This window comes from Pan paniscus, chromosome 2, assembly GCF_029289425.2.
Source record: "Pan paniscus chromosome 2, NHGRI_mPanPan1-v2.0_pri, whole genome shotgun sequence".
In the NCBI taxonomy this organism is placed as follows: domain Eukaryota; kingdom Metazoa; phylum Chordata; class Mammalia; order Primates; family Hominidae; genus Pan; species Pan paniscus.
In genome coordinates, this window is record NC_085926.1 from 93,667,033 (window position 1) to 93,687,147 (window position 20,115).

Genomic DNA, 20,115 nt, shown 5'->3' on the forward strand with positions numbered 1-20,115 from the left:
AAGAATCAATATCGTGAAAATGGCCATACTGCCGAAGGTCATTTATAGATTTAATGCAATCCCCATCAAGCTACCAATGACTTTCTTCACAGAATTGGAAAAAACTACTTTAAAGTTCATATGGAACCAAAAAAGAGCCCACATTGCCAAGTCAATCCTAAGCCAAAAGAACAAAGCTGGAGGCATCATGCTACCTGACTTCAAACTATACTACAAGGCTACAGTAACCAAACAGCATGATACTGGTACCAAAACAGAGATATAGACCAATGGAACAGAACGGAGCCCTCGGAAATAATACCACACATCTACAATATCATACTTTTTAAAATGTCAACTTTTATATTAGATAAAAGGGGTATATGTGCAGATTTGTTACATGGGAATATTGCATGATGCTGAGGTTTCAGGTACAGACCTCATCACATAGGTAGTGAGCATAGGACACTATAGGTAGTTTTTCATTGCAAGCCCTGCTCCCATCCTTCTCCCTCTAGTAGTCTGAAATGTCCATTGTTCCCATGTTTATATCCATGTGTGCTCAATGTTTACCTCCCAGTTATAAGTGAGAATATGCAGTATCTGGTTTTTTGTTCATTTCTTAGTTTGCCTAGGATTATAGCCTCTAACTGTATCTATGTTGCTGCAAAGGAGATGATTTCATTCGTTTTTATGGCTGCATAGTATTGTGTGGTATATGTATACTACATTTTCTTTATCCAGTTCATCATTGACAGGCACCTGGGTTGATTTTATGTCTTTGCTACTGTAAATAGTGCAGTGATGAACATACAAGTACATGTGTCTTTTTGTAGGATAATTTCTTTTCCCTTGGGTATGCAACCAGTAGTGAAATTGCTGGGTCAAATGATAACTCTCTTTTAAGTTCTTTACTCAGGCCTGCTGGGCTCATGCCTCCCACTCACCCTGGCAGGCTTCGCTTGGCTCGTGCTACTTGTTCAGATCCTATGCCTGCCAAAGGTGAGCCACACAAAGAGTGGCAAGGGGTGTGTGAATGAGTGAGTGCGGGATCTGGCCACTGTGCACAGCCAGGCATGCCAGCTGCTGTAGAGAAGCAGGCAAATCCAGGTGCTGGCACAGGCGCTGGCTCTGTGGAAGCCTGTGGCTGGATCAGATGCACTGCAAGCAGCTTTCACTGGGGGTACCTGCATCTGCATGAGCAGAAAGCATTGATTCCTGGAAGCTTGAAGACACCAGAAACTCTAGAGCCCCAAAACGGGTGTCACAGCCTTGCCTCTGGAAGTCCCCAGGTCTGGGATCCTGGAAGGGTTGCAGCTCTTCTCACTTGTTGCCTGCAACATGGTGACTGTGTGTGTGTGTTGGGGGGGTGTTTCAGGCCTTTTTGTGTTATAGCTCTTTCAGTCCCACCAATTGGTGGGGCCTGAGTTCTCGTACCACATCCAGGAAGAATGAGGTATGCAGACAACTAGAGGGTGGACAAAGCAAAAAGGTGACTTACTGAGCCACAGTACAGCTCTCAGGAGACCCAAAGTGGGTAGCTCCTTTCAACAGGCAGGTCATCCAGACGAGAATGCACCCCTCAGCAGAGAGGAGGCCTGGCAGGCAAGTTGTCCTCAAGTCTCTGTGAGTCTGTCTGAGACTGGGGTTTTCATGGGCTTCAGAAGGGAAAAAATGCATGCTAATTGGTCCATGGGTGACCATAGATGGGCCCAGAAAAAGCACCTTTAAGTACTCTCTCTGGGCAGTGGATTTCTCCCAGAACTGAGAGCCTAGGCTTCAGGCCTCCCCTCGCTTGAAGGTGGGGCTTCACTGGGAGCTTGCCCCTTTTCACCCACAACCCTGTCTGCCTCCTTCCACCATCTATATGTCATTCATGGTACCCCCACTACTTGTGCAAAAAGGTACCTGTAGGCCTGCACTGAGCCACCCTTAGCCCCTCATTTGGTCTCCCTCCCATGATCGTCAGTGCCCAAAGCCTGGAGGGAGCTGAGGCGGCTGGGTGCTGGCATGTCAGCACCACCCCACCCTGAGCACATGCACACCTGGCTGGGTTGCCACAGCACGCAGGCTCAGCCACAACTTTGCTCTGCCCCAGAGCAGAAGCCAGTAGTCGGGAGAGGCCAGGCAGTGGGGATAGGCACTTCCAAGCTTGTGGGTGTAGGGGGGCTTCCCAGGTTCCTGAGAGCACAAGGATGCCCGGGTCTGCAGCTGCCTAGGTGGCTTCAGCTGTGCCCAGGAGGGCAGGGCTCCCAACCTGCCAAGTCAGAAGTGTGGGGTGGCAGGGGGAGCTCGCCTGTCCCCAGCTCCCACTGGCTTCCAGGAGCACACAGCCCTGGCTGCGCCTTTCCTGCTGCAGCCTGCTTTTCTTTGTGGTGGCTGCCACTGCCATTAGTATAATGTTGGCTGTGAGTTTGTCATAGATGGCTGTTATTATTTTGAGGTGTATTCCTTCTATGCCAGGAAGAGCTCCTTCCTAACTCATTCTGTAAAGTCAGCATAAGCCTAATAGCAAAACCTGGCAAAAAAACACACACACAAAATAAAATTACAGGCCAATATCCCTGATGAACATAGACACAAAAATCCTCAATAAAATATTAGCATACTAAATCCAGCAGCACATCAAAAAGTTAACACACCACAATTAAGTAGGCATTATCCTTGGGATGCAAAGCTGTTTCAACATATTCAAATCAATAAATGTGACTCGACATATAAACAGAATTAAAAGCAAAAATCCTATGATCATCTCAATAGACAAAGAAAAAGTTTCCAATAACATCCAACATCTCTTCATGACATTTTTGAATTTCAATTTTGTATAATAAAGATTATCTCAAATGAAAGTTTTATCTTTTATCTTAGCTAGTCTCAGATTATACAGGATACATGACTAGTTCTAAATGTCTCTGTGGTGACTTTGTCTTGTAATAATGTGCTTGGCATTTTATTGCACTTTTACTATACAACAATTTTCCAAATACATGTTTTTATTCAGAGACTATGATTGTGACATACTATGTTTGTATTTTTGTATTTTTGCCATATTTCTAAAAGTATTAATGAAATTAATCAAGATTCTGACATTGTAAATAAATAAGAACATAAACAATGCAAAGAAGTATATATTTTAATATCATATGTATTATACTTAAAGAGTATCAGTGTTTTTTTTTTTGGAAAGAGTCTCACTCTGTTGCCCAGACTGGAGTGCAGTGGTACAATTTTGGATCACTGCAACCTCCACCTCCCAGGTTCAAGCAATTCTCCTGCTTCAGCTCCCTAGTAGCTGGGACTACAGGCATGCACCACTGCACCTGGCTAATTTTTGTATTTTTAGGAGAGACAGGTTTCACCATATAGTCCAGGCTGGTCTGTAACTCCTGACCTCATGATCCACCTGCTTCACCTTCTCAAAAAGCTGGGATTACAGGCGTGAGCCACTGTGCCTGGACAAGAGTATTAGTGCTTCTTAGGATGCATTTAAATGAATTATTTAATTGAAACTATTGACATTGGAAATTGAAGTTAAAATGAAGCTACTTTTATCATTGGCTTTAATAGTTGTTCTCTGGCTCTATAGTTAGCCAGTACTAACTTGAACCTCAGTTCCTAAGCAAATTACTTAAATCTTCTAAACAACAATTTTCTTATTGATATGGTTTGGCTGTGTCCCCACTCAAATCTCATCTTGAATTGTAGTTCCCATAATCCCCATGTGTTGTGGAAGGGATCAAGTGGAGATAATTGAATCATGGGAAGGGTATCCCCCATCCTGTTCTTATGATAGTGAGTTAGTTCTCACAAGATCTGATAGTTTTATAAGGGGCTTTCCCCTTTGCTGGGTACTCCATTCTTCTTCCTGCTGACATGTGAAGAAGGACATGTTTGCTTCCCATTCTGCCATGACTGTAAGTTTCCTGAGGCCTCCCCAACCCTGCAGAATTGTGAGTCAATTAAACCTCTCTCCTTTATAAATTACCCAGTCTTGGACAGTTCTTTATAGCAGCATGAGAACGGATTAATACACTTATTGAATGAAAACAATGATAGTTCCCCCCTCATTAGCATTATGCATAGATAGATATATAAATACTCTTATTGACCTCTAGCAATTTCTCAGAGATACTTCTATTATCAACATCATTCTAGTTGTTAGCAGTTATTTTTCAGATTTTGCTCTCAGTCTAATTTGGTCAGTAGATTTAATTTAAATTTCTCCAACTTTAAATTCAAACTGAATTCAAGATATATATTTGCAGTTTATGCATTATGTTACTTTATTTTTTGGTTTGTCTGGATTTAGATTCTACATTTGCTCAAAAATTACAATAATATCTTACCAACCTTCTCTACTGAGGTGCTGTGAAAAGCAACCAAAAGGTGAGAGACAAAAATGTTCCTAAGCGGTAAACCTCTAAATTTTATTAAGGTGATAATTTTACAGAGAATTCAGAAGTACTACAAATATAAAATATACAAAAAAACAAAAAATGTACTAGTCTATCTTAATGCATTCTTTACTTTTAATATTCATACTTATAATTTTGAGCAGCAACTAATTTTAAAGCTATGAACATATAATGTCTTAAATGTTCAATAATACTCAAAATTATATACTACTTTGTTGAATAATAGTTCATAGAACTTTATCTGATGAGAGAACAATTTTTTTCTAGTATGCTACTAGCTTTATAAGTCACATTATACTTACAAACGTAATAAGAAATAAACTATTCTCTGTTTCACTGAAAATATGCACAATGAAATATCCTTGAATGTGTTTTTTTTATCATTGTCCCTTTGTAAGACAGTATACTTTTTCTAAGTCTCTCATCTTTCAAAAACAGGATAGAGAACTTAACTTTATCTTACAAAAGAAAAAATCATATAAAGCAGCCTCTTTTTCATAAGCTATCTTAATAGCTTATGCAGGAATGTTATGAAGTAGTGTATAGGAAAATGTAAAATAATGCTTGATTTTACTTCTGTTTTACAAGTATATCGTCCACTAATATTTCAGCTCTACAAAAACAAGTATCACTACCATTTTCCATTTAAGGAACTGACATAAGTAAGGTCACAAAGGTAAAGCCAGTAGTAAAATTCTAGGCTTATGACTTCAAAAGCTCTGTCCAATCAATATAACTATCATTAACATGCACAGTAACTGTTTTGGTTATACTAAGAATAGTATCAGAACTGTAACAGTACACAGTGCAACTCAATGTAAATGTACCTAATCAGTTTAAAACTCTGCAATATTTCATATCTCCTAACCAAATTAATGACTAAAAGAGATGTCACTTTTGATCTAGCCCATAATTTAGGACTAAAGTTTCCCAATCATTAACACTACATTTCATTTATAAAAATATGCGATTAAAATTTTGATTTGGAGAACAGAGGAACATGCATAGATCAGAGTAAAAAAGAAACATATATTTTGCAACAGTGGGTTGAAAAGCTACATTTAGATGAAAAGGTACCATGATTTTAGCAAAGTTTATAAATCTCCACCTGAGTAATAGTTGTAGCTTCCAAGTGGCAGCAGAGGCCGCTAATAAGAACCACTGGGACAAGTTGAAAAGGGAAGGTGCAAGTTCCTCTGTGTCCTATAATGAAGGCAAGATTTTAATCCAGGTTTTAAAGTATTAAATCCACAGTTCAGAAACTGTGTAGTGTCTTCCTTTTTCACTGATTCATCCATAGTGATTTCTACTGATGATTTTCTGTCGGAAGGCAACCATGTATGCTGTCTAGATACCCTGCTGTATGCATGTATTAGAAATTCTGATAAAGATAATCTAAGACTTCATGAAATAAGATGATAATGCTAAGTAACTGTACTATAGTATTATAATTAAATATGATGAGTCTTGATAAATGTCACTTATTAGTCCATCATGACATTTAATTGATCTAATACTGGGCAGAATTTTAAAAGGTTAAAAATTGAAGTCAGTGAAGGGCAAACAGGTTGAATCGTGCCTTATGTTTAAAAGCATACTTATTAGAAAAACCATTAACATTCTCATCAAAGTTAAAGAGACAGGCATATTTGAAGTCAAACACACAGAACTGTTGTTTAGGGGAGTAGACACAGCATTATTCTGTTGAGAAATAGGACACTTCTGCTACTGAACATACTTGGCAGCCATGTCTAAAGTGCTGGTTTTATTTTTGTAGGTGCCATAATTTTATAGAGAATTGACTTATTTCCAAAAATAGACAATAAAGGAAATAACAGAATGAAATCATAGCCTATAACACAATTTGAAAAGATAGAGATGATTTAAAATATGGAAGATACATCTTGGAGGATGCATATCATTTCTCTTCAAATCATTGATTTGTTGGCACGTAGAACAAAGTGCAAACGTTTTGTATTGTTCTGGATGTCCCACGTTCAAATATCAGTACTCCCAGTCCACACAGAATTGAGCATAAATTGTCCTGTGTTCATGCTGAAATCATACCTGTTGTGTGTTTTTTAAAAAAATTTCTCCTTCATAGCCAATTCCCATTTCAATAACTTATTTAATTCTCATTTTTTCTTGATGTATTATGGAAATGAAAGGTTGTTTTCTGACACCTAGAATCCTGTAATAACCCTAAGATTGATAACTGGGTTTGATATTAACCATAAACAGACACTGAAAACAATACCTTTATGACTGTCCAAATATTATCTGTCTGGATTATCCATTTCTGTGGGACACTCCCTTTTTGAGATCTACTTTTCAATTTTATGTCTCTATTATATAATGTGTTAGAGATTCCTGTGCATGAGAATACTGTGGGCATACTGAAAATATCCCCAGCAATAGTGTTAAACTTTTACATTTATGTTGCCTGCTTGTGGAATTCTGGATCCCAGTCCTAATGTAGTCTAGGCCTTAGTCTGTTGCTACATGGTTAAGTTGGGCTGATGAATCTCCAGATATTATAAACATCCTAATTTCTCACTTTGAGTCAAATATATTTTTCCTCCACTGGCTTTCTTATATACATATATTTTTTTTCTATCGTTCTAATTTTTGGTATCTCTAGGACCATGCAGTGGTGAAATTTGGGCTCACTACAATCTCTGCCTCCCGGGTTCAAGTAATTCTTCTGCCTCAGCCTCCCAAGTAGCTGGGACTACAGGCGTGCACCACCATGCCCAGCTAATTATTTGTATTTTTAGTGTAGATGGGGTTTTACCATGTTGGCCAGGATGGTCTGGATCTCTTGACCTCATGATCCACCACCTCGGCCTCCCCAAACTGCTGGGATTACAGGCGTGACCACCACGCCTGGCCCACAGTTATTACTCTTGTTCCAGTGTCACCTCATGCTTCTTTGCAAATTGGAAAATTCTCAGTATATTTTTCATTAGAAAATAGAAATTGATCACTTTAATCAAGGTTGATGCTATGAGTTTTTAAAGTACAAATTCCAGTGCTTATTATTAAGTCCCTACTTGTCAAGAAAATGAACTTAGAAAAAAAATCTAAAACCAGTGATGCTGAAAATAAAGCACAGATATTGTGACACATGTTTTCTAGTTCATTTCTGAATTTTCAAAATGACCTTTTAAAAATATTCAGTAATATTTTCACAGGTAATTTTATGTTTTGGAAAATAAAAAATAGGTTTTTGGTGCCTTAAAATGGAAAAATAGGCCAGGTTTCGTGCTCTACGCCTTAATCCCAGCACTTCGGGAGGCCGAAGTGAGTGGACTTAATGAGTACAGGAGTTCCAGGCCAGCCTGAGAAACATGGCAAAACCCTATCTCTACAAAAAATTTAAAAATTAGTGAGTCATGGTGGTACACGCCTGTAGTCCCAGCTACTTGGGAGGCTGAGGTGGGAGAATCACCTGAGCCTGGGAAATCAAGGCTGTAGTAAGCTGTGATCTCACCACTGTACTCTAGCCTGGGTGACAGAGTGAGACCCTATCTCTAAAATAAAATGGAAGAATATTTGGAAAGCAAATATACTATTAATGTTTTATATATTTTTAGGTTCAAGATTTTTCCTAATGAGCTAAACACTGAATAAGAATGGTAAAGCAGACTAACACAAATCAGTATCAAGTATTTATAATAAATTCAAGAATATAAAAAATGAAGAAACACAAAGTGAAGAGACGCCAGGCATCATGAGCACAGCTGCTAGCATCTTCTTTCCCACATCAGATTCACATTTTAAACAAGAATAATAGGCTTCTAAAACAAGTGGGCAGATTATAACACACAAGAGTTTTAGGGTATGAAATATCTGCAGGTTCCAGTAGTTTCATATGTTGCCTAATATTTCTTAGCGTTCCATGTATTCTTGGTTTGTTTATAAAAAGTAATTATATACCAAGACTATCATATCAAAAACATTTCTTATTTAAGGAATCTTCTTTTGACAAATATATTCTATACACTAGCCCATTATCATTATGCTTACAAGGAGCTTTGATCTGATCATCTATCTTCTTTCATTCTTAGGATGTCCCTGATAATGAAGAGAAATGAAACTCTGGACAGTTCATTTAATTTTTCTGTCTCACCCTACAAAATTTAACTTGATCCTAAAAATCATAAGTAAAGTACAGATAACATTACCAACTAAATAACCCAGATCACTCACCTCACATTGATGTAGCTAGAACAATAACATGGTTGCTACCAATAAGGTTCTTTTTTTAAGTTGTCTGTCTCAGTACACTTTTTGAAAATTGTCTCCAACAAAATGAGTTTTAAGGACAAATGACAGTTCTTCTAAAATGATTTTATGAGATTCTGTGATTGTCTATAACTTCTTACAAAAATATAATTTATAAATTTAAAATGGCTGGGCGCGGTGCCTCACGCCTGTAATCCCAGCATTTTGGGAGGCCGAGGCGGGCGGATCATGAGGTCAGGAGATCGAGATCATCCTAGCTAACACGTGAAACCCCGTCTCTACTAAAAATACAAAAAATTAGCTGGGCATGGTGGCGGGTGCCTGTAGTCCCAGCTACTCGGGAGGCTGAGGCAGGAGAATGGCTTAAGTAAACCCGGGAGGCAGAGCTTGCAGTGAGCGGAGATGGTGCCGCTGCACTCCAGCCTGGGCGACAGAGCAAGAGTCCATCTCAAAAAAAAAAAAATTAAAAATTAAAAAATCTCTTAATTTTAGACTCCTATAGCAAAGGTAGATTTCTCAATTACTAAACCTGAAAAAGTATTGGTAAAGTCTCAAGTTTATGAAACTTACAATACTAAAAGTTGAAAATAAATTCAAAGAATCAACCTTTAAAACAGAAGTGTACTTATCTCACTTGTTGCTTTAAAATATAGATAGCTCCCATAAAGACCTGTTTCTTTCTCTTTTTTTTCCTTCTACTTCCATGCTTTCATTTTTTAAAAATCATCACACATCTCCATAGGGTTTAAGGACCTGTTTCTTTCATCTAATTAGTACACAATAAGACATTCAATGAGGACCTACTGTTTAATTAACTAATGGCATAAAAGTAAAAATAGAAAAAGGAAAGTGTGATGAAAATTTTTAATTAATCTGCAAATAAATTTATTTTCAATTTAATAATATATAATATATCAAATGCCATGGAAATGTGTATTAGATAATACTTATAAACCATGAAATTCATATGGTTTCAGAGTGGTAAAATGGATTGAACACAGTTTTCAAGAGGTAATAAAATTATTCAAATCTTATATTTCTCTGAGAACATTAAAAATACATAATTTATACAGTGGAGTAATATTTAAAATTAACTTCCTTTAAAGTACCAGTTTCTTTGCAGCTCTTCTTTATCAAAATCCCAAATTCTAACCCTAACCTTAGCCATGAATAATTTCCTCTTCTTCTGAATTCTTTTTCTTGCAGTGAAGGTAGACTTGGCCTCTTAATTCTAGGAAGCGAGAATCTTTATCTTGAAAAGTTGAGATGTGGAGAAATCCCCTGAATAAACACAGAACACTACTTAGCTGATAAAGGGATAGGAAGAGACAATGTATTATGAATTTCTGAAGTCTTGTTTCTATCTCACTTTAATATTTCATACTCAAAAACTAATGTAAAAATGAGAAAATTCTAAGTTGTCAGATATTTGAATTACTTCCTGTAAAATTTTGACTCTTTTAAAGGAGATATTGCAAAGAAACATTAAAAGCATTGAACTCAACTTGAAAGTTTTATCTAAGAGTTATTTCAATTTTTTAATTAAAACCAAAATGATCTTCAGTTGATACTTATTTTGTATAAACAGGTTAATCTTGTGTTATTAGAATGCTTATATGAAATTGATTTTAACAACCTTCACTATAATCTGAAGCAAAAAGCTCAAAAAAGTTCATATTTTAAATGAAATATTTTTCTGTCCTACAAAGAAAAATGGAATCTTAGGTTTTAAGAAAATTATATTGTTCTATATTATATTTAGCTATTAATAAAATTTTAAATCAGTAAAAGTAACATGTAGCAGCTGAGTGTTGTGGCTCACACTTGTAATCCTAGCACTTTGGGAGGCCGAGGCAGGCAGATTGCTTGAGGTCAGGTGTTCAAGACCAGCCTGGCCAACATGGTGAAACCCTATCTCTACTAAAAATTAGTGGGGCATGGTGTCGCATCCCTGTAGTACTGTAGCTGGTAAGCTACAGGGTGGCTGAGTCACAAGAATCACTTGAAGCAGAGTGGTGAAGGTTGCAGTGAGCTGAGATAGTACCATAGCACTCCAACCTGGGTGACAGAGCAAGAATGTCTAAAAAAAAAATAATTAATTAATTAATTTTTAAAAGTTAGCTTCATTTATAGGTGTTAAACAAATTATATAGTCATAAAAAATTTTGGAAATTTTAAAAACTTTCATAACATGACAGTGAAGATTATGATTAAAAATATAGTAAATACTTTTAACTTATTTTTTTCTGTAAAACAGTTAGTAAAAAATAACTCTAAAACTTTTAAGTAATTCTATGTTCTTTGACATACAAAGAGGGGCATAAGCTACAGAACATTCATAATAGCATTTGTGTACTTTCTTATCTAATAATAGTGGGATAATAATGAATTATTTCTAACCTGGCTGTATGTATGGCTTCCAATAAGGTATTTATATATGCATAATAGTACATATCACAATGTTTTAATTAATTTCTAAAAACGCTTTATGAAAATCTTCTTATTTAGCTTACAGAAACGCTTCTTGGTTAATTAGATTTTATGGAGTAAGTCCAAGACAGGAAATAGCAAAATATTATTATTGGCCATGTATTTTACACTAAACATATATTTGATATAACATCATTGAATTTGTCTTCCTCTCAGTTACCTATATTATTAAAAAATTTTAGAGATAAATTTATATTTAATAGGCCTTTGTAGATCATGTTGTAACTTGACTTTAGTTTGTTTTATTTAAAAGTTACCTTACTTCAAAACATACTACAAGGCTACAGTAACCAAACAGCATGGTACTGGTACCAAAACAGATATGTAGACCAATGGAACAGAACAGGGGCCTCAGAAATAAGACAACACACCTACAACCATCTGATCTTTCACAAACCTGGCAAAAACAAGAAATAGGGAAAGGATTCTCCATTGAATTTAAAGGGATTTATTAAAGGATTTAATAAATGGGTGGGAAAACAGACTAGCCATATGTAGAAAACTGAAAGTGGACCTCTTCCTTACACCTTACATGAAAATTAACTCAAGATAGATGAAAGATTTAAATGTAAGACCTAAACCCATAAAAACCATAGAGGAAAACCTAGGCAATACCATTCAGTACATGGGCATGGGCAAAGACTTCATGACTAAAACACCAAATGCAATGGCAACAAAAGCCAAAATTGACAAATAGCATCTAATTAATAGCTTCTACACAGCAAAAGAAACTATCATCAGCGTGAACAGGCAACCTACAGAATGGGAGAAAATTTTTGCAATCTATCCATTTGACAAAGGGCTAATATCCAGAATCTACAAAGAAATTAAACAAATTTACAAGAAGAAAACAACCCCATCAAAAAGTGGGTGAAGGATATGAACAGAAACTTTTCAAAAGAAGACATTTTTGCAGCCAACAAACATATGAAAAGAAGCTCACCATCACTGGTCATTAGAGAAATGTAAATCAAAACCACAGTGAGATACCATCTCATGCCAGTTAGAATGGCAATCATTAAAAAGTCAGGAAACAACAGATGCTTGAGAGGATGTGGAGAAATAGGAACGCTTGTACACTGTTGGTGGGAGTGTAAATTAGTTCAACCATTGTGGAAGACAGTGTGGAGATTCCTTAAGGATCTAGAACCAGAAATACCATTTGACCAAGAAATCCCATAACTAGGTATATACCCAAAGGATTATAAATCATTCTACTATAAAGACACATGCACATATATGTTTATTGCAGCACTATTCACAATAGCAAAGACTTGGAACCAACCCAAATGCCCATCAATAATAGACTGGATAAAGAAAATGTGGCATATATACATGATGGAATACCATGCTGCCATAAAAAGGGATGAGTTCATGTTGGAGGGACATGGATGAAGCTGGAAACCATCATTCTCAGCAGACTAACACAGGAACAGAAAACCAAACACCACATGTTCTCACTCATAAGTGGGAGTTGAGCAATGAGAACAGATGCGCACAGGGAGGGGAACATCACACACAGGGGCCTGTCGGGGGTTGGGGGAGGTGAGGGGGATAGCATTAGGAGAAATACCTAATGTAGATGATGGGTTGATGGGTGCAGCAAACCACCATGGCACATGTATACCTATGTAACAAACCTGCACGTTCTGCACATGTTTCCCAGAACTTAAAGTATAATACAAAATACCTTAAGAAAAGTTTTAGATTCTAACTTGTATTTGATGAGTCATTATTTATTTATAAACAATAAGTATCTGAAAATGTTTGGCAGTTTAAACTCAGTTTTCTTGGTGGAACTCAAATATTGACTAGGTAGAGCCTTCTGGTCATTAATATTGAAGACAACTAAATACTGTTTTGTTTTGCCAGTTTTGAGGGAGACCTCAATGTATGCTTTTCCCTATTGTCTATATATTTTCTTAAATGCCACTCTAGTGTTTCTGCTTCTGAGCATATTCTAGTCTAAGTTCATACTTTTTTTACAGGTACACCTCTTGCATAAGTGTGAAAACAATGGCTTAGAATCAATGTAGTCTCATCTGTGTATTAGAAATATTTCCTTTTATCAACAGTTGAGTTCTGAAAATTGCAAATTCAATAGAAAATTTAGAATGTTTTGAGCAATTATAATTTCTCTAGAAAGAGAGCACACTTTAAAAACACACATAGACAAAACAGATCTTAAATATATTTGTAAGGTGATCTTACCTCTATGATGTTGAATGCTTGGAAACACTAAATGAAAGTCATGTATGGTTTTTAAAAATCTGTATGTAGTATACATATGGTTACTAATTTTCTGTCTAGAGCTAGTCTGAGAAGTAGTGTGTGACTCTATAAGGGTCATTGATAAGTATCTACCAAATAACATATACATTTGTCATTCCCTTGTTACTAGATTATATTCTGAATTCCTTTTGTGTTTTTTACTTATTAAGAAGAAAGTCAATCCAAAAGAATGTGGTGAGAAAATGTGTAAACAATGTTGTAGTCTTTTGTCCATCTTTTTTTAAATTTTTTTTTAAATTTTACTTTAAGTTCTGGGATACATGTGCAGAATATGTAGGTTTGTTATTTAGGTATACATGTGCCATGATGGTTTGCTGCACCTATCAATATTGCATTTTTAAAAAGCAAGAAAATAGTTCTTTTATAAAAATGCCTTTGAGAAAAAAATTGAAAAATACTTTTTTCAAAGAAAAAAGATTGAATCTCCAAACAGAATTTACAATATGGCCTTGTTGTAAGAGCAGTATGAAAGTTTGAGCCCCTCTCCCTCTGTAATTTCCTAAATGGGTCCTACACGTGCCCTGTTAAATACTAAGTGTTCCAAATTAGTTATGGTCAATCCCTGTGAGTATAATACTTATTTCCTGCCCCATTTAATACAAGGGTTCTATTACATATAAGAAGGCATCTTCTTAGTTCTAACTTTGTGTGTGTGTGTGTGTCTGTGTGCACATGGGTGCACATGTGTGTGAGTATGTATGTACCTGTGTGTCTGGATTTTAGAGAAGCCTGAGAAAGTTGTACATCAATTGTATATAGATTTCAATTTATTGTTGTTTTGTAAAAAAATCTGATGTTTCTTAAGACGCCCTAGTTTAAGAAAGTATGCTGTAAAATTTTTCTGTGCATTGTTTTATTCTCAGAGAACAGTAAAGGAAACCTAATTATCTCAAATTGTTTACAAGGTTTTATAGAAATAAAACACACCATAGAGTTTTGGTTTGTCATGTTGACAGTTGAGAAACAGTTGATCTGATTATTCTTGGAATAAACCTGTAAGGTAATTTTCAAAAGAAAAAACTTAAAAACAATAAATCTAATTATTAGCAAAGAATTTAATTATTCTGATTTTAAATCCCCAGTTCTGACTAAAATAAAAATCTTATTGAAAACATAAAAGAAGGAAACACATTTTTCTACATAATGAATAGAAATATAAGTGACAGTCTTGTTCAGAGTGCCAGTTCTGTACTAAAAATATGTTCCAATTCATAGAATTTTACTTTCTCTGGTTTTATTCACTGTTTACTCAGATAGTGAGCAGCAATGCATTTTTGTTCTGACAATAATTCCCTTGACTGTTGCATGTTATTTGTGTTTAAAAAAAAAAGTAAAAGCCAAAATCAAAAAAGCCAAGCATTAAGAAGTTGCAGGTGCACTACTTATCAAGAGAGGAGACATGCTAGGAGTCCTTATTAGCAGTCTTGGCTTAGCTTACCGTTCTTCAGAATTTTTTTTTTTACTTCTTTTAAAAAAATGTTTTATTTTAGATTCATGTGGTACCTGTGCAGGGTTGTAACATGGGTATGTGTGTGATACTGAAGTTTGGGCTTCTAATGATCCCATAGTCCAAGAACCGAACATAATGCCTAATAGATAGGTTTTCAACCCTTGCCCCTGTGCCTCCCCTCTTTTGGGATTCCAAGAGTTTATTGTTCCTATGTTTGTGTCTGTGTGTACCCAATGTTTAGCTCCACTTATAAAGGAGAACATGCAGTATTTGGTTTTCTGTTTCTGCATTAATTCACTTCAGATAATGGCTTCCAGCTGCATTCATGTTGCTGAAAAGGAAATGATTACATCCTTTTTATGGGTGCATAGTATTCCGCAGTGTATACATACCACATTTTCTTTATCCAATCCAACATTGATTGGCATCTGTGTTAATTCCATGTCTTTATTATTGTGAATAGTGCTGTAATAAACATGTAAGTGCCGTTGTCTTTTTGGTAGAATGATTTACCTTCCTTTTAATATGTACCTAATACTGGGATTGCAGGGTCAAATGGTAACTGCATTTTTAGTAATTTGATAAATTTCCAGGTTGCTTTGCACAGGTGCTGAACTAATTTGCGTTCCCACTGACAGCGTATAAGTGTTCCATTTTCTCTGCAACCTTGCTAACATCTGTTATGTTTTGACTTTTTACTAATAGCCATTCTGACTGGTGTGACATAGTACCTTATTGTGGTTTTGACTTGCATTTATCTGGTTATTTTTTCATAAGTTTGTTGGCTGCTTGCATCTCTTCTTTTGAGAAGTGTCTATTCATGTTCTTTGCCCATTTTAAATGGGGTTATTTATTATTTGATTTAAGTTCCCTATAGATTATGGATATTAGTCCTTGTTGGACGCATAGTTTGCAAAAATGTTCTCCCGTTCTGTAGGTTGTTTACTCTTTTGATAGTTTCTTTTGATATGCAGAAGATCTTTAGTTTAATTAGGTCTCCATTGTCAATTTTTTTTGTATTTGCTTTTGAGGACTTAGTCATAAGTTACTTAACTAGGCCAGGTTGAGAGGTGTATTTCCTAGGTTGTCTTCCAGGATTTTTATAGTTTGAGGTCTATACAGTTAAGTCTTTAATCCATCTTGAGTTAATTTTTGTGTATGGTGTGATGTAGAAGTCCAGTTTCATTCATCTGCATGGGGCAACCCAGCTTCTCCAGCACCATTTATTGAAAAGGGTATCATTTCCCTATTGTTTATTTTTGTCACCTTTGTCAAAGATCAATTGTTTGCAGGTGTGTGGTTTTATTTTGGGGCTCTCTATTCTGTTCTATTGTTCTATGTGTCTGTTTTTGCACCAGTATCATATTGTTTTGGTTACACTAGCCTTATTGTATAGCTTGAAGTCAGGTAATGTGATACTTCTGACTTTAATTTTGCTTAGGATTGTCTTAGCTATTGGGGGTCTTTTTGGCTCTACGTGAATTCTGTGGGAATTTCAGAATAGTTTTTTCATCACAAACACAAAAAGTTGCTATTCTGATGAAATCCTTAGACTACAAACGAAAGTGATTTTTTGGAAAAGTTACACTGATAAAATGGTTACTTTATGACTGCATATTTTGTATACTTTGGACAGAGGACTCAACTTGTTAAGCAATTTTTTTTAAGTTCCTCTAGTATTCAACCTTCTTTAAATGACTTTATGGAAATAAACAAAACCAAAATATATTTCTCAATACTGTTTAATATTGTTTGTGGGCTGGTTGAGGCTCTGTTTCCCATTTTATGTAATTTTAGGGCCCAAGGTGAAGAAGCAGATAATATTGAGGATATTCTACACTTATGGCACACACAAAAAATAAAACATTATTGGTCTGAAGAAATAGTTTAAAAGTTAACTTCAAATGTGTCATAATTCATTTCTACTTCCATTTCATTGGTCAAATCAATTTTCATAAAATATCACGTTACATGCAGCAATAAAGTATGTTTATGCTTGAACAGAGATTGTCTATAAATAATTTAAAACAATAATAGAATCTACCAAATGTCCCCCAATATGCAAATATTCACATTTACTTGCCAAATACACTTACTCCCTAGCACGTATACCACTGTAAGAAGCAAAGACTGCAAATAATTCTTTTTGAAAATAAGTAAAGTAAGAATGCACAATATTGACTCATCCATAGTAATTTTAAAATTCTTCTAAGGCCCGTGTTGACATTGAAAAGTTTCCTGCTTCGAAGATTAAGATGGCCTTGATGAGGCCATCTTCTGCTCCCTGAGAGCAGCTCCCCAGTCTTCTTTCTTCCATGGCTCTCGTGCTGCCATCTTGGTGGTGCATCTTTTATCATTAATTTCGGTGGCCTCATCTGAAAATGTCATTGGAAGAAAGAAAGATTTCTCATTTTGCTTCATGCTCATGGTAGATGGGTGTCCATATTTCATTTTAAGTCTTAAAGAATCACAGTATTTTTATTCAATTTAGTAAGACTTCTGGTGGTGCAGTGCTGAAATATATCTGATTTTAAGTATTTCAGTCAAGCAATCTTTATGTGCTAATAATTATACCAACAATTATTTTTGAGCTGTGCCTTCTGTCCCCATATGTATATAAAAAAACTTGTTTTTTAAGAATAGTATAGAGATTTTAAATTCAACAACTACCATGTATTCTACACCCAGACCAAAAATAGAACACTAACAGACCTCCAGATTCTCCCATTATACTCCATTCTAGTTGTAAATTTCAAAGTATAGCCAATATTCAATTTCAATATTCATCACTATGTTTATGTGAGACATCCATATTGTGCGTAATTATAGTTTATTAATATTCACTGCTATTGTTGCAGGAATCAGGAGACTGGAGAGACTAATAGGTGGAAGCAAAGGATTTCATTGAGTGCACTCAGGCCCAGCAGATTAACATCCAAAGGCTGGGCCCTGAACAAAGACAGGGCTCGACTTTTACACACACTTCTGAAAGACAGTTGGCTAGTTTGAAACAAGCTTACAGTGGCATGAAGCATAGTTGTGTGAAAGCAAGTGTACAGAAGCAGAACAAAGGCCGTTAATCAAATTGTGACAGGTATATAACTCAGGCTTTCATGTGACTCTTGCTATGCGGCCCAGATGGCTGTTATCTTAGCTTGATTAAGAGCCTTTCACAAGCTTATCTTATATCCTTCGCTACGGTGCCCAGATGGCTGCAATCTAGGCCTGCTCAGGCATGTCTCATGACCTTCACTGTGCTACTCACATAAAAAACAGAAACTTACAATCACTAGTTATAGAAAATAGGAATCTATACACTCACAAAACGTGCAGAGGAGGGTGCAACCACACAAAGTGGGGAAGGATTCCAGAGGGAAGTTTACTCATACCAAAGGAGAAAGGAAAATGGGATTTCCTTTTTCACATTTCCTGCTTCACTATACAGTATGCATTTGTAAATATGCAAAAATTTATTTATTCATTATACCATAGATAGGTATTTAAGTAGTTTCCAGTTTTGGTCTAATATATAAAACATGCTATCAGCATGACTGTGAATGTACCTTGGTGAGCATGTGTGATGTACATGCATTTCTATAGAAGTGAATGACTGCGTCATATATTATACACATGTTTAGCTTTAATAGATACTAACTGAGATGGTTTGTCTTTGTGACCCACCCAAATCTCACCTTGAATTGTAATAATCCCCAAAAGTCTTGGGAGGGAACCAGTGGGAGGCAATTGATTGATGGGGGTGGGTTTTTCCTGTGCTGTTCTCAAGACAGTGAATAAGTCTCATGAAATCTGATAGTTTCATAAAGGGGAATTCTCCTGCACATGCTCTCTTGCCTGTCACCATGTAAGTTATCTTTCTGCTCTTCCTTCATCTTCAGCCATGATTGTGAGGCCTCCCCAGTCAGGTGGAACTGTGAATTCATTAAACCTTTTTCCTTTATAAATTACCTAGTCTCAGGTATGCCTTTATTAGCAGCATGAGAATAGACTAATACAGTAAGGTGGTACCAGGAGTGGGGCACTGCTGCAAAAATACCCTCAAACGACTGGCAAATTGGATAAAGAGTCAAGACCCATCAGTGTGCTGTATTCAGGAAACCCATCTCATGTGCAGAGACACATATAGGCTCAAAATAAATGGATGGAGGAAGATCAACCAAGCAAATGGAAAAGAAAAAAGGCAGGGGTTGCAATCCTAGTCTCTGATAAAACAGACTTTAAATCAACAAAGATCAAAAGAGACAAAGAAGGCCATTACATAATGGTAAAGGGATGAATTCAACAAGAAAAGCTAACTATCCTAAATATATATGCACCCAATACAGGAGCACCCAGATTCATAAAGCAAGTCCTTAGAGACCTACAAAGATCCTTAGACTCCCACACAATAATAATGGGAGACTTTAACACCCCACTGTCAACATGAGACAGATCAATGACACAGAAGGTTAACAAGGATACCTAGGAATTGTACTCAGCTCTGTACCAAGCGGACCTAATAGACATCTACAGAACTCTCCACCCCAAATCAACAGAATATATATTCTTCTCAGCACCACATCGCACTTATTCCAAAATTGACCACATAGTTGGAAGTAAAGCACTCCTCAGCAAATGTAAAAGAATAGAAATTATAACAAACTGTCTCTCAGAACACAGTGCAATCAAACAAGAACTTAGGATTAAGAAACTCACTCAAAACCGCTCAACTACATGGAAACTGAACAACATGCTCCTGAATGACTACTGGGTACATAACGAAATGAAGGCAGAAATAAAGATGTTCTTTGAAACCAACGAGAACAAAGACACAACATACCAGAATCTCTGGGACACATTTAAAGCAGTGTGTAGAGGGAAATTTATAGCACTAAATGCACACAAGAGAAAGCAGGAAAGATCTAAAACTGAAACCCTAACATCACAATTAAAAGAACTGGAAAAGCAAGAGCAAACACATTCAAAAGCTAGCAGAAGGCAAGAAATAACTAAGATCAGAGCAGAACTGAAGGAGATAGAGACAAAAAAAAAACCCTCAAAAAATCAATGAATCCAGGAGTTGGGTTTTTGAAAAGATCAACAAAATTGATAGACAGCTAGCAAGACTAATAAAGAAGAAAAGAGAGAAGAATCAAATAGTCACAATAAAAAAAGATAAAAGGGATATCACCTCCAATCCCACAGAAATACAAACTACCATCAAAGAATACTATAAACACCTCT

The 20,115-nt window shown here is 36.1% G+C and overlaps 1 pseudogene; it reads right to left on the reverse strand.

Annotated features, from left to right (window-relative positions):
• Positions 1–1,939, reverse strand: part of LOC100993267 (bifunctional methylenetetrahydrofolate dehydrogenase/cyclohydrolase, mitochondrial-like) — a 104,751-nt pseudogene extending 102,812 nt beyond the window's left edge.
• Between the last annotated feature and the right edge of the window lie 18,176 nt (positions 1,940–20,115).